Source organism: Anomalospiza imberbis, chromosome 13, assembly GCF_031753505.1.
Source record: "Anomalospiza imberbis isolate Cuckoo-Finch-1a 21T00152 chromosome 13, ASM3175350v1, whole genome shotgun sequence".
NCBI classification, from domain to species: domain Eukaryota; kingdom Metazoa; phylum Chordata; class Aves; order Passeriformes; family Viduidae; genus Anomalospiza; species Anomalospiza imberbis.
This window is the reverse complement of record NC_089693.1, coordinates 11,401,305-11,425,502: the sequence shown is the minus strand read 5'-3', so window position 1 is coordinate 11,425,502 and position 24,198 is coordinate 11,401,305. Positions and strand designations below refer to the sequence as shown.

The window sequence follows — 24,198 nt, the reverse complement described above, 5'->3', positions numbered from 1 at the left end:
GTTCCTTAACAAGATGAGCTCCCCAGAAGACTATAAAAACACAAACATTAAATTTTTGAACTCTGATAAATATCTAAAAATTAAATTCTATGGTTGTTGAGCACATTCTCTTTGCTGAGACATATAATGTAAATAGCAGTAATTATATTGCTATAAATAGTACTGTATTCAGTTTTGGTTTATAAAATAATTTTAGTCTCTCTGGACACAAGAAAGATTTGTGTGTTTACAATCAAATATTTTACTGCGTTCAAGTCTATGGAGTTGATGCTGTCCTTTATAGGCATTACTTCCCTTCACGTTTTCTGTGATTGCACAGACTGGGACATAGAATCACAGAATTGTTTAGTTTGGAAAATACCTTTAAAGTCATTGAGTCCAAGCATTAAGCCAGCCCTGCCAAGTCCACCAGTAAATAATGTCCCCAGGTGCCACATCTACAGGTCTTTTAACTACCTCATGTTCCCAGGAGCTGAGCAAGGGCTCTCATAGCAGCAAAATTGCAACAGATGTATGTAGCACTTGTCAGAACAGAGTGCTGTGTGATAGGCAGCACTGGTGTGAGCCAATTAAAGTAAACACATCTGAAATAATCTGCCACAACTGAGGAACTTCATTGTTGGCTCATTGTGAATATTACACACAGAATTACTGATTCTTACTTGATTTCTTGTGTTTTAAAAATAGTATGCTGCCTTTGGAAAGGCTCTTTGCTAAACAAACTAGAAAACAAAGCATGATCTTCTATTAATTATTTCCTAGACAAAACTGGGCCTAAATGCCCATTTGCAGAAGAGAAGGGGGTAAGTTTCATAGATGGTGTGTATATTTTACACTGAGATAAATTTCAAATGAAGAAATGAAAAAAAACCCAATATATTTGCTTTACAGAGCTACATGAGGGTGGAGTCTGTAACAGTAGGTGAACATATCTGGTTTGGTTTCTTGTTTTGGGAGTTTAATGTTAGATACATCCTAGAGACTTCTGGGGATTAAAAAAAAATTAAATTTTCGTGATGAAGGATTTTATGGCATTTCTGAATTATGAAATGTTCTCAGCCATTGCTGCAAGCTCAGGTAAACTTAACATCACCTCCTCAGCATGATTGGCTATTTCATTATGCAATAGAAAAACAGTGGAATTTGCTTAAGATTTAAAAAGAAAGCTTCATATGCAAGGGGCAATTTATGAGGATTTAAATGTCTCTAAAGGAAAGATTTGAACATGTATAGGAAAACATAGACACATTTTCTCTTTTACCATTTGTAGCTCTTCACGTATACACTGTAAATCTCCAGAGAAATATGTGCAGAATTTCATTCCAGAGAGGTGTACACTGTAGGTTAGTATTTTAGCTTTTGCCTGTGAGAAAAAGTGGAAAGAAAACTATTGCCTTCAAAAGGAATTGTGCTGCATTAATGACTTTAGTGTTCTTTCAAATACTGGTGCAAACAGTGAAAAGAAAAAATTGTATTTATTTTTTTGATATGTTCTCTCTAGACTAATATTAAAAAAAAAATCTACGTTAGTGATGTTTAAATTTTCATCACCAGGTGCCAGCTCATGTGTCTGTCTCCATTGTAATTTGCATGTTGAGGAGCAGTCTCGGTACCCAAGGCAGGTTTTAGTGGGCAAACTATTCCTAGGATCCAGTGGATCTTCAGGTTTGCACTGTGTCTACCCAGGCCACATCCACTGCCTCCCGTTGGACTTACCAGCACCAAGCACAATGATAACAGGTAGAGGGCAGAGGGGTCTCAGTTGGTCCCAGAGCATCAGGGTTTCTGTAATTTATACCAGATAGACAGGAAAATACACAACCTGTGTGAATCAGGGAAGCACAGGGTTAGCCTGAGGTCGTTCTTGTGCTGTTTATCCTTTCTCTTGCTTCCATTTCTGTACTGGAAGATGCTCGACTCTGTTATGAGCAACCCCTGTACTTTGCTTTAAACAACATGGAGACAAATGCACACTTGAATACCAAATTTCGTACAGCTGGACTGAAAAGTCAAACCTTTCTCCTCTGGCATGTAGAGTGCAGACTGAAAAATGCAAATGCAACCCAGTCTTTCTCTCTTCTCCAGTGGTGAGATACTGAGTCAGAGTGTCTAAACCCTGCTGGTGATAAGCTCTAAACTCCTGAGCATGAGTCAGGGGGTCACTGCTATGCTTTGTGATAGAGTCTCACTGATGAACAATTAACAAATCTTCTTTCATGCCCAGAAGTTTAAACACAGGATTACACATAACAAGATCACAGAAAAATCTCCACCCCCTCGGGTGTGAAATACCACCACTAGGAAATCCCAAACACTGGCATTTGAGAGTCTAAACCAGGAAAGACTGTTGGGTTTGATTAGATGCACATAGAGAAAGGGATGACCTGAGCTGGAAACCAGAATGATTCAAATGCCAATGTGGGATCCTTCTGCAGATGCTCTGTGATGCCAGAGCCCTGGGGAGGGCAGGTGGCTCCTGCAGGTTCAGCCTTTAGAGACATTGAATCTCTGTGAAATACAAGTAGTGGAGTTGTGGGATTAAGATTTGGAATCAAGGCTGAGATTGTCATTTTGTTAATATATTTGTTATACTTCAGGGGAAAAAAAGAGAGTTTTTTTTTTTTAGTATTAAACTACTGAATGTTGGAAAAGGCTACATAATTAGCATGGAATGCTCACAGAGAAATTAATCTGTACCTTTTTTTTCTCCTTCCTCTCCACTTTTGTACACATAGGTGATGAAAAAGCCTCCTTTAACTCTGCGTGAGCTGTGGGGTTTAAGGTGCTTAATTAAAACCAGTGTTTTGATGCTGTTGCACAGGCTACTTAATCAATTAGCTGTGTTTGCAAAGCACTTTTAAGGACTAATTATGACCAAATAAGAAGTGGATTTCTTTTATTAACCTTCAGAAATGGAGGATGCCAAGAGGAGAGGAGCCTTGTGTCAGAGCTCAGCAGACAGTTTCTGATCCTGTCTCACTGATTCAGGGCAGAGCCCTGACACAGAGGCAGGTTTACTGCAGAGCAGGGCAGCTACACACAGAGCAGCTGTCAGGCTTTGTGTTTGGGGGTGCGCTTGGTTTCTTCTGAGTGGACTTGGTTTGGTGTGGGTGGGATGGGACATCCATCTCACACTCCTGGGAGCTGGTTCAGGCACCTTGGGCTGTGGTCAGCTGTGTGTAGGATGTGCCATATAACATGGCAAGCAGATCTGGCAGGCTCCTCTCTATTTTCTCCTTTCTGGGAAGACACAGTAAAATTTTGTGGTGCATTAAATGCCACCTGATGGACACTGGAAAATATATTCTTAATTTAGGTGCTAATATCAACACTGCATGATGTCTCACACTGTGGAGAACATGTACCAAAGGAGTTTTGTTCTTAAAAACATCCCAGAATTAGATATTAAATCATTAAATTAAGGCCTAAAGATCCAATCCTGTCTTTGACTGATGCAACAGCAGAAAGCTGAATAGTGCTTCTGGTCCTAAATACTTATATTCTTTTCAGTGGGACTCCTTGGGAATTCAAGGACTCAGGTTTTTAATATTAATAGGCAGTTTTTTTGCTTTTGTGACAGTTAATAGGAAGTTTAACATCTGTCATATGCATCTACCGTGGTTGTTTAAGGCTTTGAGAAATAAAACCATAAAATAATACGGAAAGGACAATATACATTGTGGTGGAAATGAAGGTCTTGTGTTTCCATGTTGATACAATAAGGTTACGGAAGAACTATTCCAGTTAATAGTGCAAAAGCTTCTGCAGATAAGTGGACTGGTTGCTGTGATCTGTTACATCCCTTTGCACTATTTCAACTGCACCAAAGAGGAAGTAACTTTAGAGAAACACCTGGGAATATGATCTGAGTGCTTTGTTTTCTTATTCCCTAGACCTTTATAGTCTTCAGCATAGTAAATATAAAGTTATTCCCAGCATCTGAACAGCATGCTAGGGTTCTAATCAGCAATAATTTTGAGCAACTATGCCCCTTTTCTAGTTTACATCATGGTTTCATTTCAGCAAGCCATATTCAGATATTGACAATTTCCTTTTGAAACATTTTTATTTCAGTAATTCTACTGTTTCATGGGTGGAAGTGCTACTTAGTCCAAGCCTAGAGGCCTCTATTCTTCTGTTCATTAATAGTGTGCCTGGGGCTATTGCCTTCCCCATGAATATGAACTCAGTTTCTATTAATGGATATTGTACATGCTAGACAGTAATCACTTAGCAAAAATAACGTTAACTTGCAAAGCTGGTGTTTCTGTCTGGGTAAGCAGACACCCGCTACTTGTTTCATCTAATTGTCCTCTTAAGGAACCACAGATTTCCATTCTTGTGAAATCCACACATGCCAGATTTCAGCCTGAAACACAGTTTTACACACAGGTTACAAAGCCTTAGAGGAATATTCCCGTTGAGTACGGCACTGTGAATTGTGCTTATCTTGGATTTAAGTGCTGCTATTTATAAAAGTCTTGGTGTTAGATGCTTTCTTCCATTAAGACAGATGTAAAGCAAAAGTAGATGAATGGCTCAGAGAGAATCAGTCCCACAGGCTTTGAGAGGCTGGAAATGCACAAAAAGTCCTTGCACTGAAATTCAGCTGATTTGTTCCCATCTTATATATGAACTTGGAGAGTCCATAAAAGCACAGCTGATATTTGATCTCCTTATGGATCAGTTTGCTTTGTCATGGTCTCCTGCAATAACTTTGCTGAGGAGAATTTTAAAATCCTCTTCAGTATCTTCGATTGGACTTGTGATAATCAAGATTTTATACCGCCCTTGGAAAATGAGTATTTAGGACTCCCTGTCTTTCTTTGGAGGGAAAATGGGGTTTATACACTTTCAGGTGCTGGTCATCTTTTCTTTTTATTTTATTTTCCTTTTGGTGAAAAAATGGTGACTTCTGACACATAAGTTCATAGTAGTTTTTCTTTTCACTTTCTAGCTAGAAAAATGAAGCTATTGCCTTAGAATAGAAAAGGGATCTTTCCCCAAATCCTCTTGTCTAGAGGTCAAACAACAAAAATGTTTTAAAGCCATGAACGCTTTTAATGAACACACACAAAAAAGGGAAACATTGACTTCAACATTATACTTGTTACAGACACTGTTGTGGAAGATGTCTCAACTGAGCATCATCCAGTGGAAAAATATTTGTCAAATTTTGCAACTTTTTTCATGCCTTTGACCCTCCTCAGAGGTGCTCTACAATATCTAACATTTGAATTCTCTCCCATTTGTTTGAACAAGTGGCCCTCATTGGAATTCATTCAGTTAGCTTTTTAATGTGGCAATAGTGAAGAGAAAAAGCTTTTTAAAATGTCAGGGGATAATGTGAGAGGAGCAGTACCTGAAATTGCTCTTTAACTTATTGACTTTAAAAGCCATGTCATCTTGGGTAACAATTAAATAAAGAGCAGATGAGGTAAATAAATCAAATACTTTGAATACTTGCTATAGCCTCCTCTGCAGTCTATATATGATCAGCATTAACCCTTCACTCTGAATTCAAAGGAAATTGTAGGAAAGCCCAATGGCAAAAGATTCATCCTGAGATCAAATTAATAAAGAAGGGATAGTTGTTCAGAACTTGCTTATATCTCATCATGAGGAAAGACAAGGAAAGAAATCCAGACACAAATTGGCACAATTGAAGGACGTATGTTTCTGAAAGATTCCAAACTTCATACTTCCCTTTCATAGTATAGCAGTCAAACTTTGTGCTCAGGGAGAATTGTCTCTCTCATTAACCACAATTGCCAGTGCCTACCCTTAGACAGCACAGAATAACCAGGGCTATCTCCTAATACAAAGGTCTGTAGATAAACCCACTGTTCTTTGAAATAAAAAAAAAATATTATAATGCAGTACTTCTGAGGATAGTGCATTGTTGATTGGATTTGTCTCCAAATAGAAGGATATTTATTTGGAATTGCAGTTCTCTACTTTTTTTCATTCACAAAGTAGCTTGGTAAGAAACATGAAACTTCTGATTTTCTCTTTATAGAAAGCCAAAGACCTACCCCGGGAAGGCATTAATTAATTGTTTGCATCATTGATTCACTGCAATAAATGTGGTTTCTGATAGGCTTGTCTTTAGTGAAAACAGATTATCAGTTACTATAGGTAGGAAAACTGGCAGTGTCCTGCCATTTAAAGACCAGATGATTTCACTTCTTCTTCTACTAAGTTTTTATTAAAAACATAAAGTTGCAAACTGCTGTTATTTTTGTTCCAATCTAACTAGCAGCATTAATAACAGAGCCTCATTTACATGATCACTTGGTTACTGGCAATCTGTGCCTTGGAAAACTTGGACTCTGAACAGCACTAATTAACAGCAAAATGGAGCTGGAAATTAATTGGCATCAAACTAGGTGGAGAATAGAACTGTCTTGCAGTCCAGTTCCTGACTTGAAAATCTGTATGCACAGCAAATATTTCTCTCTTACCTAGGTTAGAATAAGATTTTCACCAGCAGTGTGGATTTTTCCTATTTTTAAGTTCTTATGAACTTTTTACTAACATTTTGATATTTAATAACCTTTAAGCATAGCCAGTAGTCTTTTCTATATTTGATTTTAAAGTATATTACAGTAATAAGAAGAAAAATGGCTGGGATCTATTTGTTCCTTTTAATTTCTCAAAAGTTCTGTTTGGTGTTTGTTTCTTTCCTGAACGTATGTTAGCATTAGGTTCAAGGCAAGGAAAGAAGCTGGAAATGCTGTGGTACATTTCTTAGATTGGAAGTGATATCTTTGAGGTTAATTTCAACCCAAAAAGCTGTGATGATCACTCCTAAAGGCAGTAAGGACTGATCTTTGTTGTTTACTGAGGCTGAAGATTTATCACAGAATTAATTAGTTCAAATTACTTTCTTGGGACACCTGGGAACTTATTTTCTAACCAACACTTCAGAGTCCTAGAAATGTATGGCTTGGCAGCTATTTGAAGTATGATTTCCATAGGGTTGGTTTGTGTCTTTTGCAATGTGATGTGGTCTGACATCTGCACTGGGGGACTGCTGGTGATAGAAAGATCAGGGCACTGAATTTAGGTGTTGCTTTCAGCCAGTGACCATCAGATCTAAATGGTTTTGGTTTTACTGGTTTGGGCATTTTTCAGACTTGTCTGGATCCTGCTATTTTGGTTGCTTCCTGTCACATCTGTTGAAGCCCCTTAACTGTGCTCTCTCCACAGCAAAAATGTATTGTTGGGAGACTGCCATAATTTTATGTAAAAGTAATTTTAATAAAATTCCTGAAGTGCAGCATTACTTTTCTGCTTCTTATAAAACCCCAATACTTTTGAGTTTCTTCATGTAAGCACAATTTGAAAAATAGTAGGAAATGGAATTATTAGGAAATTAGTTATAAATCTGGCAGCCTAATATAATCTTGTTTTAAAATTTATGGTATTTCCAGTGATCAAAAGGACTTTTAGCATTGCCTGGAGTGCTTCATTCATGGGGACTGATTGAGGAAGTAATTACAGGGAGTTACCTGTTCAATGCCGTCTGCAAAGACTAGATTAAAATTACATTTATAGACCAGAAATTGCTACCAAAAACAAAAGCTAGAGCTTATGAGGAGAAAATACTAAAAGTCAATCCACAATGTCAAGTATAACTTTCTGTGTTGTTTTGGGTTTTATTTGTATAGCCATTTATGTATAAAGTTATAAAAAATAGCAATGTATTTTCTCAGTATATCAGTATCTCAATATATTTCAACAGAAATCTTAGCTGCAGCACAATCCTGCCTGTTGTAAGGAAGGAGCTTCCAGTCTAAAGATTATTTTAAAAAATTTTAGCAGGTTTTTTTGATTCATGCCTTCTTAGAGAGCACATGTATCTCAAGGAGTGTGCTTTTGGGCAGCAGAAGGGAGAAATAGAATCAAGGTTATTGGAAACTAAAACAATGCACAAAAATTCTGTATCTTTATCCTCCTCAGCTCCTCGAGCACCGTGAGATCTTAGCTTTTCTCTCTTATCAGAGGCAGAGCTGGCACTGATGCCAGTAAGATTCAGCAGTAATCACCATTTATTTGAATATAGGGATTATTCAGGACCTGAGAGCAAAGGAGCTTAGTAGGGAAATCAGTATTCTGTGCCAGGTTGGTTTGGTGCAGACACACATCTGCTGAAGAAATAGGTATTATTTTATCCATTTAAACATAAAGCAAGCAGTTTTGAATGTCAGTCTTGCTTTTACAACAGAAATATCCACTCTTATCTGTATGTGGGTAAAATGGATATTTAAAAGAAAGAGAAGACCTTCTGGGATGTTGAGTCATCTGGATTTGCTGGGACTGATGAAATCACTCCTTTCCTGAGTACAAGAACTCTGCTCTCTTTATTGCATGAATGTTGCATGCAGCCAGGCACCTTAATGCAGCAATGGGCTGTTAAAAATGGTACTTCTGGAAAGGTAATTTTTTTTCCAAATCACTATGCTTTCACTGCGGGGAAAATTATTTATAATAAATACAGTCACCATAAATTTGTTTTTATAACCCCTTGTCTTCAGTCCAGAATAAATTAATCAGCATCATAACAGGCTAGGATATTGAGATTTATGGTCTGACTTTATCCCCAGTGTTCAGCCTCACACCAGGAGTGACTCAGATCAAAGTGTCCATCCTGTGAGTTAGAGAAGGTGGGGAGCCCCCTTCTCCCTTTCCATTATTAATCACACTGTGTTGCCTCTACCTGGAGAAAATCAGTCTCTTTACTGTGGTTGCTCTTATTCTTCCAGCATTCTTTCCATTGTGCTTCTGAACTTTTCCACTATGCCATGTCATTTTGTCTTTAAGGTGAAGGCCCTGTGATAAAAAATTGATAACCCTCAGCTTTCTCTACAAAGTAGCTCAGTAGTAGAAGTTTGAGGAGCACTGCTGGACTATACATCGTTGAATTCTTCCTACCTGTCAGCTGAAAGAATGTCAGTAGACCCAGTCCTTCAGTGCTTGTTTGACAGAAATCTTAGTCCCCTTTTGTTGTATCAAACAAGTTTTTCACTGATCTTCAAGAGCTGAAAACAGCAGAAAAATGACCTCCTAACCTGCCTGAAAGCAGATTGTTTTGGAGCTGCAGGATTGCTGGTGTTTAATTCTCCATGTTGAACCCTTTTTGTGACTCAGCTCCTTCCAGAAATTTAAGACTTCTGACATTTGGAAATTCTTTCCTTTTCCTTTTCCTTTTCCTTTTTTCCTTTTCCTTTTCCTTTTCCTTTTCCTTTTTTCCTTTTTTCCTTTTTTCCTTTTTTCCTTTTTTCCTTTTCCTTTTCCTTTTCCTTTTCCTTTTCCCTCTCCCTCTCCCTCTCCCTCTCCCTCTCCCTCTCCCTCTCCCTCTCCCTCTCCCTCTCCCTCTCCCTCTCCCTCTCCCTCTCCCTCTCCCTCTCCCTCTCCTCTCCTCTCCTCTCCTCTCCTCTCCTCTCCTCTCCTCTCCTCTCCTCTCCTCTCCTCTCCTCTCCTCTCCTCTCCTCTCCTCTCCTCTCCTCTCCTCTCCTCTCCTCTCCTCTCCTCTCCTCTCCTCTCCTCTCCTCTCCTCTCCTCTCCTCTCCTCTCCTCTCCTCTCCTCTCCTCTCCTCTCCTCTCCTCTCCTCTCCTCTCCTCTCCTCTCCTCTCCTCTCCTCTCCTTCCTTCTTTCCTTCTTTCTTTCTCTCTCTCTCTTTCTCTCTTTCTCTCTTTCTCCCTTCTTCCCTTCCCTACCTTCCCTTCCTTCCTTACCTTCTCTTTCTCCCTTCCATCTCTTAAACCAAGTTTTAGAGTTTGTTTTTGTTTTTAAATTGCAAAATTCCTTATAAAAGAGAGTGGTTATGAAGGTTTCCTTGTCCACAAAGAGGTGTGAAGAGAAACATTCTGTTACCTCTACATCAAACCTATCTGCTTTAATCTGAGTTAGCAGACATCTGAAGAGCAGAACAATTGATAAGGCTAAATTGCATTTGTGTTATTGTTATTAATTATATAATGCTAGCTGTCAGTTTTGAACAATGTAAAAGAACTTAGGGCAGTATAACAGCCCTAAAAAAGAGAAATTTGTTAGTTAAGAACCCTGGATGAATCTCTGCTCTGTAGCAATATTATCACCAATTTAGATTCATTACAGTGAACTGCAGGAAAATTATTCCTTTTTAGATTTCCTAATCCAGGTATTATAGTAAATATGGATATAACAGAGCCATCTTAAATTCTTCTTTTCTACTAATATCTAGATTTTTGTAATAAATCTGTCTTCTTGGCAAAGAATCAATAGTGCTAAACATACTTTTAATAATTAATGCATGCTTACACTGAAGCAAAAATATATAGATTTATAGGATTCTCTACCGTGGTGGAAATGCTGAGGTAATTTATTTATTCCTTCCTTTGAAAACCTGTGAAGTAGTAGGAGGAGTATTTTGGTTTCATAATCTGTTTAGCTCAGCCTACTCTACATGACCAAATCAACTGTGAGTGTGCCACTTGCTTTACATTTTCACTCCTTTCATAATTTTTTGGGGACCTTTGCAACTATCTTGATTAATACATCAAACCAAAGGTTGTGAGTGAATCTTTTGCTTGCTACCTGGAGTATGAGACATACTGACACAAAATGAGCTTTAGATTCAGATGGTTTATTAGTGCTTTTTTTTATTTTTGTGGTGAAAGTGAAGTAGCAAGATGAGTTGATGACAAAGAGACTCAATTGATCAAATTATCTTTCAACCAATGCTGGGCAAGAAGCTGACCCACAGATGAGAGTCACTGCTAATATGAATGTTAAGCCTTTCACTGTAAGTCACACAGAAGAAAATCCAGTGGGAAATAGACCTTCATGTACAGGACTGGAGTTAAGGTCTTTTAATTAAATTTAAATTTAAAGATTTTCATCCTCGTGGGAAAGGATATAATTAGCTAATTTCTGACAACTATTTGACCTGCAGATGCTGGGATCACCAGTCAGAGGAGTGCACTGAGAAGTACCACTAGATCATAATTATAAGATTTTTGGGAACTATTAATTATTCATGTGACATCTTGTTTACTAACTGCTGGGATAATAAGTTAGTAACAAGTATCAGCATCTTGTGTTATAATAAATATGTGTTTTAAATTGATGGTCAGACTCCAGAGCTGGCTTGAACTGAGTGGTTGTCATGTGCTGGGATCACTGTTACTGTCCTTGTAACTGGTACCAACATTCTGAAATAAAAAACCAGCTAAAATTAGTATAATTTTAATTAGTATAATTAGTATAAAGGAAGTAATGCAGTGAAGAAATATCTGCATTGACCTTAAGGAGACCCTAAATATAAGAATATGGCCAATACATCACTGGTTTTGCTTCTAACTTAAATGAAGTTAAATCAGAAGGGATTTTGGTCCCTGAGCTTTGTGCACCTGAGTCACATTCTAATTCAGTCTAGTTTAGAAAGAAGCCTTGTATTTAATTTCAAATTGTGTTCAGTGCACTCCATGATAATCTCTCAGTCCTTTCATGCTGTAGACATCACAGCTACTGATGTGGGCAGATGCCAAGAGCTACATCCCCAATTGCTGAACAGTTCTGACAGGATATTGATAAATAGATAGAGAAACCAAATACATGTCCCTCAGCACAGCAGGACAGTGTGTTCTCCTGTTTCTAGATTGAAGATTTGCTATCAAACTCATTAATTTGAATACACCTTCATCATGTCTTAGTAGGTGTCAGCTGCCATTTGGCCATCAGCAAAACTACAGGGCTGGCAAATTCATCCAGTGTGAAGGGAAAAGACCCCAAAGCCATTCTGAATTATTCTTGCAGGAAGTGCTCTATGGGAGTGGGAATCATAAAAGTTGTGCTCTATAGAAATTAAAATTGCTTTGCCTTCTCTGCACTGCCCACTTTAGAGACACAGAAAAGTACAGTGCACTCTGAGAATGCCAAAGGAAGTGCATTTGAAAGCAGGACATCTTCCAAGAAATCTAATGATTAATGTACTTGCTGTTGCTCTTGACTCCTTTGTGTGTTAGAAATGAGCTACATTTAAGCAAGTATACTGAGGATTTTATTCTAACTGCTCAAAAAAAAAAAAAGGAGGTAGTTTGTTTATTGAATAAATTTGCAGCTACTGTCATTTTAATCCTGAAAAATTGGTTTAGCAAAAACACCTGGTTTTTCCAATGTGCAGATATAGAATGTGAAGAAGCAATTACAGACACCTTCTTTCAGCAGGGATAATCTAAAAGTGAAGCCTCTTTTTGGACATCTTCTGAAGACAGAAACTTTACAAGACAAATTTGTTACCTTGTTTTGTTCTAAAATGCCTTGGTAAGGGCAGAAGTCACCTCATCTGGATTCCTAATCTGGTGAGAGTCTTTAAGCTGTCATAGTTAAAGTTTCTTTCTACCAAAAAACAGTTTATATATTTTTTTTTTCAAAAGTAGCTACCATTCAACCTCAAGTAGAAAACTGCAGCAGAACTGCAACTCTGAAGTGGCCCAGGCAGGCAGTGGCTGAGCTGTCAGACTCTGCTCCCTGACAGAACCAAGGGGTCTGCGCCCTCTTTGTCTGCTGGATGCCCCGACGGGTCGGGGGGATCAGTCACCAGCTGTGCTTTTACAGCCCCTCTGCCTCACCTGTCTGTAACTTTGGATGGTGAAGAGAAACCATCCTGTGGCTGTGCTGGTCCCTACTAGTGAGAATGCTACAGGCACCCAAAATAGGAGCATTCAAATCAGCCAGCATGAACAAATCTATGTTATTTTCCAAGCAAGAAAATCACTCAAGTTATGCTTTTTTGCCCCAAGCAAGAGATTAGTATAAAACACATATGCACATATACCTATATGCAGTTAAAGGATTGTTTTCAATCTCTGCCTCAGGGCCCAGATCAGCACATATTATCTGTGCATGAACATAATTTCCATTTAATTTGAGCAAGAACTGTGAAACAGATAACTTTTTTTGGTTAGTTGGCTTAGTTTTCATGCATTTGTACTACAGCAATTTCAGGGTCTGTAAACTTAGGGTAAAGCAATAGGAGGACTGGTGGGAGCAATTAACTCAGTACTATTGGCTTTTCTATGGCTAGACAGCGAACAAAACCAAACATTCATGTCTTTTCTGGGAGTTGAGAATAATGTACGTTGCTGGACAAAGTGCTAAAGGTTGTAATATAAACAAGACTCTAGTCTAGGTTTGACAGCTACGTTAAAATTGTAAAACATTAAAGATGCTACCTGTACATAATGTTCAAATGGTTTATGAAACTTCCAAGTCAGCTGGTAATGTTCAAATGTATAGTTTTCTCTTGCAAATGCAACCACAAGCAAATTCTGAACTGAAGGTTCTGAATAGTTTGCAAAAATGCATTGTAAATGAAGAATTTCTCTTTTCAAATACTCAGAACATGCATTTTTTTCCTGGTTTTGTGACTACTTCAGTCTTCCTGATACAGCATCCACCCACAGTGCTTTTCTTCTGAAGGGAACAAACAGCTGGCAAACACATGAATGTTATTCTGTTTAAAATTCTAGTTAAATTTAACCAGTTGCCTGTGCTCTCAGACAACTTCAGATGGAGAAACATAAGGCTACCGTACAGAGCTGATGCTGATTTTGAGGAGAAATTTTGAAAAAGAAGTGGTGATTATTTTTTAATTATTTGTAGTAGCTTTGTAATTTTCCCGCTAAAATAATGCCTCGAAGCTGCTGGCACTGTGGTAAAAAATGTACACATCAGTCATTTGAAATGCTTTCCAAACAGTAAGACACTGCTATTCGGAAAATAGAGCCACAAAACAGCTTAGTGATTTATCACAGAATCCTGGAATGGTTTGTGTTGGAAGGGGCCTTAAAGATCATCTAGTTCCAACCTCCCTGCCATGGGTAGGGACACCTTCCACTAGACCACTAGGTGAAACTTCATCTAAAGTCTCATTTCATATCTTAAATATCACTGACCTCTTCACTGCTGTGCCCTCACACTGGCCATGATGACTTTTGGCCAAACCACACAATCTTGGTTTAAGCAAAATTCTGTGCTATGTGACATGTGCCAGCACATGCACACTGCAGCACCCCTGGCTTTGATGTCTAGGGTCAAGAGAGGCTGTCTGTCTCATGGAACTCCAGCAGGACAGTAGGACCATGGGGGATGCAAGAAAGGCCAAGTGCACAGCATATCTTGCACCTGATGCTCGCTCTAGAAGGTGTTCGTGTGTCAGTGTAGGTTTAGGGCAGCGTCTCCTCTTTATTTCCAGAACTAGGGTGCAATGTGTGTACTAAACAGTGGGCATTTTCTGAGTAGGTGATTTTCTCAAACACACACTCCTCTTATCAATCAGGACATTTGGTAGAGAATTTGCTTTGATTTACAGAAAATTGAATAAATCTGAGCAATTCTTCAGTTGCTCTGAAGAGGAGGCTACTCCTGGTGTTTCTTAGAAGCCCTGTGAGTTAGTAGCTGTATGTGTTGTATTTTCTCAGTCCAGAAAACTATTAAATAGGCGGTATGTAATGTGGAATTACTCATAGTACTAGAGAATCAGAATGAAGAGAGATAGGCCTACCTTTATTAATTCAGGAAAAAAAAAAAAAAACAAATTGATGCAGTATTTAAACTAGAAAATTGCTATAATGACAAATGACAACCCTGTAGCCTGCAAAATCTGCTAATAAAGTGTCTGCTGTGGCTGTTATTAAAACTAAACTTATGATCCATGATTATCTAACCATTAAACAGGAGTGGGGGCGGGATATAAAATGGATATCTGTGTCAGATGATATTTCAATGCTGTGTGGACTGAGAAAATTATTCATCAAATTTGATTTCTGATGCCTCCCTTCTCTGAAGATTAGCCCCCTAAGGAGTTTACAGGCATTTAGAAAGATTCCTTCCTCCCTCCCTCCCTTTGTGTCCTTGTTCTCTTCAGTAATTACACTGTAAGCTTTCTTCACGTTTAATTTGTAGACTTTTAAAAATGGCTTCTGTAGAACAGCTGTGCCATGATGAGGTGTCTGACTGCAGAGCAGCTCTGCACTGCCAGGCAAGCATCTCTCCTATTTGTGTGGAATTATTCTTGTCCGGGTGAAATTTGCTGGACCTGTAACAGCAGTAGCATAGGTCTCTCCATCAGTCAGGTTGTGTGGATATTTGCAAACTTTTGCCTGAGTTACACCAGCTGAAATAAAGTTAAGCAAAAGGCACATTCAACTGAGGTAGTTGTTGGCACATTAGACTTTCTTTTTGATTGATGTGTGATACGTTTTTTGTTGTCAAGGAAATTGTTTACACCGTTTGACTAATGGGATGGATGGTCTGTTTGGGAGGGAAAACAGACACATATGGCAATGGAAAAAGCTCTTGTTTTGCTGGATTACTGCCCACATGCCAACAAAATGCTGCTTCAATTCCAACTTCCACTGGCTCCACTGTAGCCAACAGGAACTGAAAATTGTGAAAATGCTTATGGCAAGAGGGGAGCCTTACTCACTGAGACCAGCAAGCCACATGACTGCTGTGCATTCTGCTTTTATTCCTGCTCCTGGAATGGGGTGAAGATCAATATATGTTCTGTTAATTCGTGCATGGCTCCTCACCAGCTGATTTCTTTCTAGAGGCTGATGCTTTTCCCTGTTTTAGCAAATATCCCACTAGCAAAGGAATCCAGCACTGACCCTCAGATAATGAGGTTGCTAACATAAGATCAAATCCCTCGTCCACCAATGTCTGAAAAAGTGTCATGTTAAGTACTAATTGCACACTATGAAAATACTTTCAAGTGACAGGATAGGTAGATTTTCTGCATAGATCAGGGTTTGCTGGAATGCTTAATTAAAAAAAAATGCTGGAGAATGCTTTTTTTTCCCCCTCCCTGAATCAGGAAAAATCTTCTGTTGCCTGTCTTCGTGGCAGTGCCAGCTCTTTGCTGCTCTCAGCCTTCTTTTAGTAGGGCAAATAGGAGGCTGGAGAGGGTTCTCACCAAACCAGTTTTGTTCTGCTGCAGACTTTTATCTGCTGAGACCTGAGGTGGGTTGACAGCAAACCTGCGTAGTTTTGAGCATGTAACTTGGAGGAGAAGGTATCTGCATGTATTATACACCCTTAAACCATTTAGATTTATTCTCCAATTTCTGTATAGCAATCATTCAAATTACAGAGCAGAAGGTTTTGTGAATGATGTGCAAAGTACTACCAGGATTCTTTTAAAAATCTAACAGTCAATAAAGTATTCATGCTTTCTGGAATGAAGTTGGGCCTTTATATATCACTGATCCTTTTTTAATTTCATTTTAAATACCACTATCCTGATTCACTATGGAAGCATCTTCCATTTTCCATTGCTCTTCTGTTAAATATCCAAAGGGAGAATTTTCTGCTTACAGAAAAAGTAATTTCACAGATGACCACAATTGCTGAGGGCCAGATTCAAAAAATTATCTTCTCCTCCCTTTCTCCAAAATTTCCTGTCTTTTTTCATTAGCCATACACAGCAAGAGATGAAGCAAGCTGTATGAAATTTTGTAATTGGGTATCTCCCACTGAGGCCACATTAATATGTCATTAGACTAATATCTTTTACTGACACACTGATACAGTTTTCAGAACAGATCTGGAAACTTGACAATCTGGATATTGTATTTTAAAAGAATAAAATTACTTATAAATGTTTTATTTTAAAATGTCCTGATTTGCAGGGTGCCTTAAAATCTGGCTGAGAGCCTCCCATGTTATCACATCACTACAGAGAGCAGGTTGCCAAAGCTACAGTGAAGCTGTGGAGCTCTCAGAAGTCCAAGCAAAAACAGTACAAAGGTCTTGCACTCCAAGCCCTGCATTCCCTGCAAGTGGGGTGTCTGCAGCATGACTGCAGCACTGCATGGGGCAGACACTGCTTGCCTTGCATGGGGGCTTGCAGCCAGAAATATTTCACTTTCTGCTTAAAGTCATCAAGCAGCACATACTCCTGTATGAGGACAAAACCCAAAATTCAATCACCTTGTGTTAGTCCATTTGCAGCCCTTCTACCAGAAAGTGGACCACAGCTGTAGGGTGGGAACTGTGACTGTGTTGGATTTCTTTCCAGCAGAGGAATACTTGCTTTAAATCCTACATTAGTCAGAAGGGGTCTCAGAGCAGGAACATCAAGGTTTATATGTGGGGCTCATTTTTCACCAACAAATTTGAATGGGAAAATGGGAAAATTGGGGTAGATTTCTGTCTTTTGTTTTTGGGTTCGTTTTTTTTTTTTCTTTTAGATGAAGGGCAGATGAAGAGCCTCTGTTGCAGTGAACTCAGAGCAGAGACACTGTCTTCATTGTCTTGAAAAAATAAAACCAGAGAGAAGTACAAAGAGAATTTGAAGAGCCCTATGGTCCCAAAGGGCTGTCTGCCCCTTCTTTTAGCAGCTTTCAAGGTGAGTCGTGTTTGATTTCTTTTGGCATATCTTTATGCTGAAGAGCTGTGTCGCTGAGCCGCATTTAGCAGAGCGTGAGCACATGGAAGTTGCCTTTGGTACTTTACATATCTGTGTCTCCTTTCATCCCAGATTCTGTTAGTAAGATAAAAGGTCCTTGTAGGAGTTGATGCAGGATTAGGGCATATAGTGAGAATGGCACAGAGATCAGAAGCAGAGCTCTTTCAAGGCTAAATGGGCCACAGCAAAGACTACAAGCTAAACAAAACACAGGACTCGATCGAAAACATGTTAGTGGTCTCTCTCCTTTAAACTATGTCGATCTTCCCTGCTGCAACTGTGGCACTGTTTAGTTTTTTTTCTAGTGAGAATGAGAATTTAAAAAATCTATTTAAAGTGTTTAAGGAAGTGAATCTTACACCTGAAATAAATATGTTTTCACGAAGATTAATGTAGGCTTGTTCTGAGAAGTGAATTGGGTGAACAGAAAACAGACTGAGAATGCAGATACACTCTATGCCACTCATGAAATTTTATCCAGAGAGCTGCAGCCTGAAAATATTCACATAACTTTAAATTTCTGTTCCAGATTGTCATGAAGTATAAAGAGACTATTAGGGGAATGTTAAAATATTTGATTAAAGAAGGAAAATTGGGCATTTCAGAGATTAAAATTTACTGTATGTAATATCTTTCAGATAATTATCAAATCATTAATTCCAAAGTTCTTTGACCTGAATTTAGTTCTACAGCATGCATTATGATTCATTCATTATAAACTAATTGAGGAACAATTAATTGGTATTTGAAGGTATTAATTTTTTTGCTGTTGTTTAAATTCAGTTATTTTGTCCTATAACATAATAGATAAGAGGCAAAGAATATTGCTTTTTAATATTTTCTACAAATAAATTACAAAATTAATTGCTGGCTACACTTTAAATAAGAAGATGTCAATTACAAACCTTTATTTTGGAGGGTTATAAATCAGTTATACAAGTTCTCCCCAAACGCAATAAATTAATTAGCAGACATTGTCCTAGCAGACAAGCATGTTTATTTGCATCTTTAATTATCTCAGGAGTCTTAATCATTTAGCATTTTCTATGTGCCTTGAGACCCTTGAAGGATGGACACGGAAAAGTGCAAAGTTTTATTAATATTCTGTTTCATTCATTCATTTTAACTATATATGCCATGAGGCTATTTCAGCCAGTTGTGTGTGCTAGATCCCACAGTGTATCCATTAGCAAATTTCCATGGAAATTATTAAAGAATCATTTGAGAGCTGGTGATCACTTAATTTGAGAAGCAGAAAAGGTAAAAGCATCCCTTTAAGGGGAAAGATGAGCCACAGGACATAAAAACTGAAAGAAAGGATTTCTGTTATACACACCATAAACTTGAAAAGCCTGGTTAAAAATATATTCACATAAAGATAAGTATCTGTCTTTATAGATACCTCAGAGACAAAAATAAACACACCCAGATGGAAGCAACACACACCTCTAAATAGGGTCCATCATTTAGCGGTCATTTTGAATCACTGGATTCAACCACTTAAGGATATGCCAGTTCATATCATACCTGAGCTGCTAAATGGGGCTGTTAATCCCTTCTTCCTCTCCCCTGCCTCCATCTGTGTTCCTAGGCTTAATGTTAGCCTTGGGCTGAGCTTGCCATGCTTATTCCTGAAGTGCTATGGGCTGGTTCAGGAGCTAAAGACAGGAAGCAGTTTGGTTTGGGAGGGAAAGATTAATTTTCTACAGGTTTAGATACCTGAACCACCCCACAATGGGTCCAGGCAAGTACTGGAGCAGTCAGATGAACAGGAGAGGTGTGAAAGGACAACAGCTTAGTTCTAAAATCAGATTTTACTGTTGATTGAGACTTGTCCCTCTGCATTTGGTGGTGGGAGCCAGACCTTTCCAAAAAGTAGGGTGCACTCAGACTGTGTGCAAGTCCCCTTCTTCACTGACTACAGAGGAAGGATAAGGTGAAAACACTTCTTTAAAACTTAATGCCTAAAGTTAGATCATTCTAATTTAGGACAAACAAAATCTTGGTTAAATGAAGAATATGTCTTTTCATGGGGTTTTAGGATTCAAGTTAAAGAGGAATATGTCCATTTCTCTTGGGCTTTAAAGCAAAAAAAAAAAAAAAACCAAAAAACAAAAAACAAAACTTAAATGTTCATCAAGTTTGCTTTGAAAGCTATTTAAACGTCTGAATAAAAGGAAGATGTATTGTTATTTAGAGCTCCTTGGAAAATCTCCAAGCTTTAATTGCACTTCACTTTCATTTCAGCAAGAATGAATCTGAATGAAAGTGTCTCTGTCCTGTGGTGCTCTTTCATTCCCCATCTTAGTTCCTGCAAAAATAATGCTCTGCTGAAGCCAAGCTCAGCCAGGGCTGTAGATTTAGACATCTCTTTTGGCTCCTGGCTAGTTTTCTCTTGTTTTGAGACTAAATTAAAAGCACGTTTGAAAGTAGCAGTGTCAATTTTCCTAATTATCTGAAACGTGGAGACTATAAATACTACACTACCTATTAAACAAATACATTCAAGAACATTCAGTAGATGATACGCAGCCAAATTGACTTTTTACAGTGAATCCAGTGGTTTTCTCTGAAGTTTTCAGGCCAGATGATGTGGGCACACTGGGTGCAACATGCTGTTTCTGGGTATGTTGGACTTATGTTTGTGAACATTCACTGAAAATTGACTTTGTTTCCTGAGAACTTGCTGAACATGATCTCTGGAGTGTCTGTGCAAATGCTACAAGAATCAAAGAAAAAAATGAGCTGAAAGACAAGACAGCTCTGGAGAAACCCAGGTCTGGTTATCTTTTATGTGGGTAGTGAGAGGAGGACTCTTTCTCTACCCTGTGTCTAAGCACACTTGCTGAGATCTGTGGCAGTGCACTTTGAACTCAGCCATCAGCTTTCCCATGGGCACTTCTTAATTATATACACCTATGTGCTGAGCCATACATGTATTTTCATACAGTATCAGGAATTCCTCATCAGCTGAGTGAGGATATTATGAGCCAGGTTGTTTAGTACCTGCAGGCCACTCAGACTTTGGCTTACATTTAAACAGACATTAGGAAATTTAGGAACAGACTCTGGAGTCAGAGTCTGTGTACATTGTTATACTGGATCCTAGATGTAGGTAAAATTGCAAAGCAGGAGAAAATTGGGCATATCTATAGCTGTCATTTTAACTCATATAAAGAAAACAAAGAAGGACTTATAAAGAATGAGATTCTTTTTTCTCTATTAGTCTCTAATCCCAGTTATACTGCATTTGAATTTCACACACTTAAAGAATTTTAAAAGTTTTAAAATCAAATAAAGAAACTTATAAAAATCTGTAATGGAAACTTTCGGAATTTTCAAAAGCATAATATTTTCTGTGTCAGTAATAATACAGTGAAAATATCAGTAATAATCAGTATTCTATATGCCTGCTTTTAAAAGGGAACAGTACTATTACAGGTAATACACATTTGTACTGACAGTAGCCAGTCAACCAAATAGAAATGAGTCCATTCTTGTACTTTTTTTCTTCTGTTCTGTCAATGTCCAGTGACAAATCTTGCATATTTTTGCATGTTGGTGTGAGGTTGTACATGTACATATTTCATATGTGTGGAAAAGGAATCTAGGGAATAGTTCCCATTCCTTTTCAGGAAATGTTAAATGCATGGAGAGTTTGCAAGAAAACTGGACATTTCCATAGGACTTACCTTCAGAGAGGAAGGAGCAATCTCTGCTCTAATCTCTGTCCTCTAATGATCTGATATTGTCCAGTGCTGGCTGGCCCAGCTGTTGGTGGTTATGTTTTTGAACATCTGGACTTAATCTGCTCAGAGAAGTTTTTTGTGCGTTTTCATTGTGAGGAAGATGGAGTCTGCACCATTGACAAGCTGTGGGACTTGAGATTATAATTTTGGCAATTTTTATCTTCTATTTTTAGTAGTGTTGTTCAAGGTATTCTCACACATGTGAGGAAGTGTTGATGCTATTGGGCCTTAAACACTGTGTGCAGCTCCCTGCTAACCTTCTCAGGAAAATGATATATGGAATAAAGAATGGCTGCAGGGTTTTGGAAGCATGACCTATGAAAAAAAGCTGAAAGATTCTTTGCATTGGCAAAACAAAAGCTGAAGGGGCTTAGACTGCTCTCCTTGACAGCCATGAGGGTTGAACCTGAGGCTTCTCATGAAATTCAATATACACATCTTTGCATTGAGGTGCTGTGAGCCTACAGACCAGATTTATTCTATGAAACTTAATTTTGCAATTTGCTCATTACAGATTGAAAAAAGTCTCTAAGATGCGTTTATACTGCCAAATATTTCACAGAGATATTAGTGAATTCTTGAATTAAGAAATGTCTTCCATATGCCTCACAAAATTTAAATCTAAATACATAAACTGTCAATGTATATAGATTAAACAGATGTATTTTGATTTTCATTATGCAGTTGTTTTTCTAGGATTTTTTTTCTAATTCTGCTTGCTTCAAAACTAGTACTCTCATTCTTGATTTAGCATTCCTACACTTGATCACTGTTAAAACTTACTTATAAATGAGATGGATTTGCTGAAGTTTTATATAAAAGATACTTTTTTAACCCATGTAACACCTAATGTTTTCATCATCTCTAAATGAAGTAAATTCATCTTTTTGCAAAATCTAAATGCAAGGCTACAAAGTTGTATATAACAATTCTTTTATAAGCTGTGAATGCATTGTTCAGTTCATCTACATGCAGAGCTGGTAGTGGTAGTGGTATTCAAGAAGCATATGCGTGGGCTAATTGGATTTTCCATTTTACATTACTTCTTTGTTGAATATGTGCAGGCTTAAAAGATTCAGGGTAATAAAACCAGCATAATGCTACATGTATATGATTACCTCTGTCTTGTCAATGACTTAATCTCAGAGTTAATGTCATTTATTTTTCAGATGTGAGAATGAGTCATCATCTATCAAAATATTAAACTGATTCTCACGCTACAATATTGATTGGCAGAACTGAAACTGTCCTTAAAGTTGTTTTTTCGAGTTTAAAATTTAATGCAACAAGACCTAGTTGTGGGTAGTATATGGCTTTTTCTCCTGTGACATATTGTTGGAACAACTGGATGGGTGAGGGTAGCCAGGGAGTTTTTTTAAAAGTTGTCCTTTTTTTGCTGAACGCCTTAGTAGGAGAACATTAACAGTAGTTTGATTTTGGGATTCTCTTGTGAGACCACTGATTCACCTTATTTGTCTCTCTTAATGATGACACATTGTTAAGATGCACGAAAAATGGAGAAAAAACCCACTAAATATAAAAAAGAAAAACTGTCTATGAGGATTAAGGTAGATTGGGACATTTAGGCACTTATTTTTACTGAAATTCAGCAAGTGGGGCATAGATATCAGAATTTAGTGGAAACCTTTGAAACTGTGTCCCTCCTTTTCACGACCTCCCATTTTGAAGATACTGGAAGGATGAGAACTAGATACCAGCATAACAAAGAATCTTATCCAGCAGTGAAAAAAATGGGTGGAAAAACGTTGGTGTGGGAATAGAGGCATTTCCTCTGGGTAGAAACAGCAATAGGGCAAAGAAGCTGGATCTGCCCCTAACATCATCTGGAGTCTGGGAACAGGCCTACAGGATTTTCTGCATTTCTTCTGTACCTGTCGCCCTGTTTTCTTTCTGTTTTTGAAGGGGAGTTATTTACTTGTGGTATAAACATAGCTGGGTTTTATTGTGGTAAGGCTGTCAAGTATCACACCAGCAAAAGTCCAGAAAAATCCCCAAAAGGCCACCGCGAGCATTCGTGCAAGTAATCAACAGTGATAAATTTAGCATGGAACATTTGGTGGTGTAAGCTGCAGATTGAGAACAATGGATTTCTCCAGCTATGATAGTAGGGACTAGCTGCCCCCATCCACTAATTATCTATGGAAATGAGGGTTGGGACTTGCTAGCAGGATTAATTTCTTGGCAACTGCTGAAAATTACAGTGATTTTGAGAAAGTAGCAATCAAAGAAGATGATTGTACATGTTTGTTTGCCAAAAATAGCACAGCTAATACTTGGCTGAGTTTTGAAGTCTTGAGCAAAATGTATCCTCCCATATCAGTACTGCCTGAATGCTGAACAAGCAACATGAACACTATGGCATCCTGAGGTAGTAAAAGCATTCAGGAGACATTTGAAGATGTCAAAGCATCTGCTTTCCCCTCTTATTTTGTGAACTTGTGTTAGACAGAGGCTATGACATGGAGGTGGGCTTCTGTCTCTGTAGCCGTGATAGTCTTCCGGTGTTCCTGGAGATGGTCTGGAAAGGGGAGCAGAGCCAAGGGGAGCTGAACAGTAGAAATATTGCAGAGATTTGTTTCCCAGGACAGGCTTTCTATGCCAGATGATAAAGCAAGCCCATATTCTGTTCTTACATGTGGTAGAATTTTGTTAAGATTATGGAAAGGTTGGTGATTGTATTAATGGTTTCATTGATTCTAAATTTCACTCTATCAGTTTAAACAAAGGCTTAGTCATCCTGCTCACTGTCTAGAACTGCACTTTCTCCAGAAGATATCCAGCTTTACTAATTCAGGAAAAGGGAAATATTGGAAACAGAGTGAGAGTTGTTCAGGTCTTTGTAAGCCTGCTCCTCTGTGGAGGCTGCAGACTACAGGTCACTCCTCTGAGCTGGCAATTCCCAGGTTTTTCTCTTGCTGGTTTATCATTGCACAATTAGTCTAACTGCTTTTATGGAAGATTTGTGCAAA

At 38.2% G+C, this 24,198-nt stretch overlaps 1 long non-coding RNA gene across 1 annotated transcript in view; it reads left to right on the top strand.

Moving 5' to 3' along the window:
- Nucleotides 1-323: 323 nt before the first annotated feature.
- LOC137481938 (uncharacterized) overlaps nt 324-24,198 on the top strand; it is a 40,175-nt gene continuing 16,300 nt past the window's right edge. Inside the window, exons 1-2 of the long non-coding RNA XR_011003784.1 lie at nt 324-803; nt 17,242-17,399. This is a non-coding gene — a long non-coding RNA (uncharacterized lncRNA). The remainder of the gene's footprint in view (nt 804-17,241; nt 17,400-24,198) is intronic.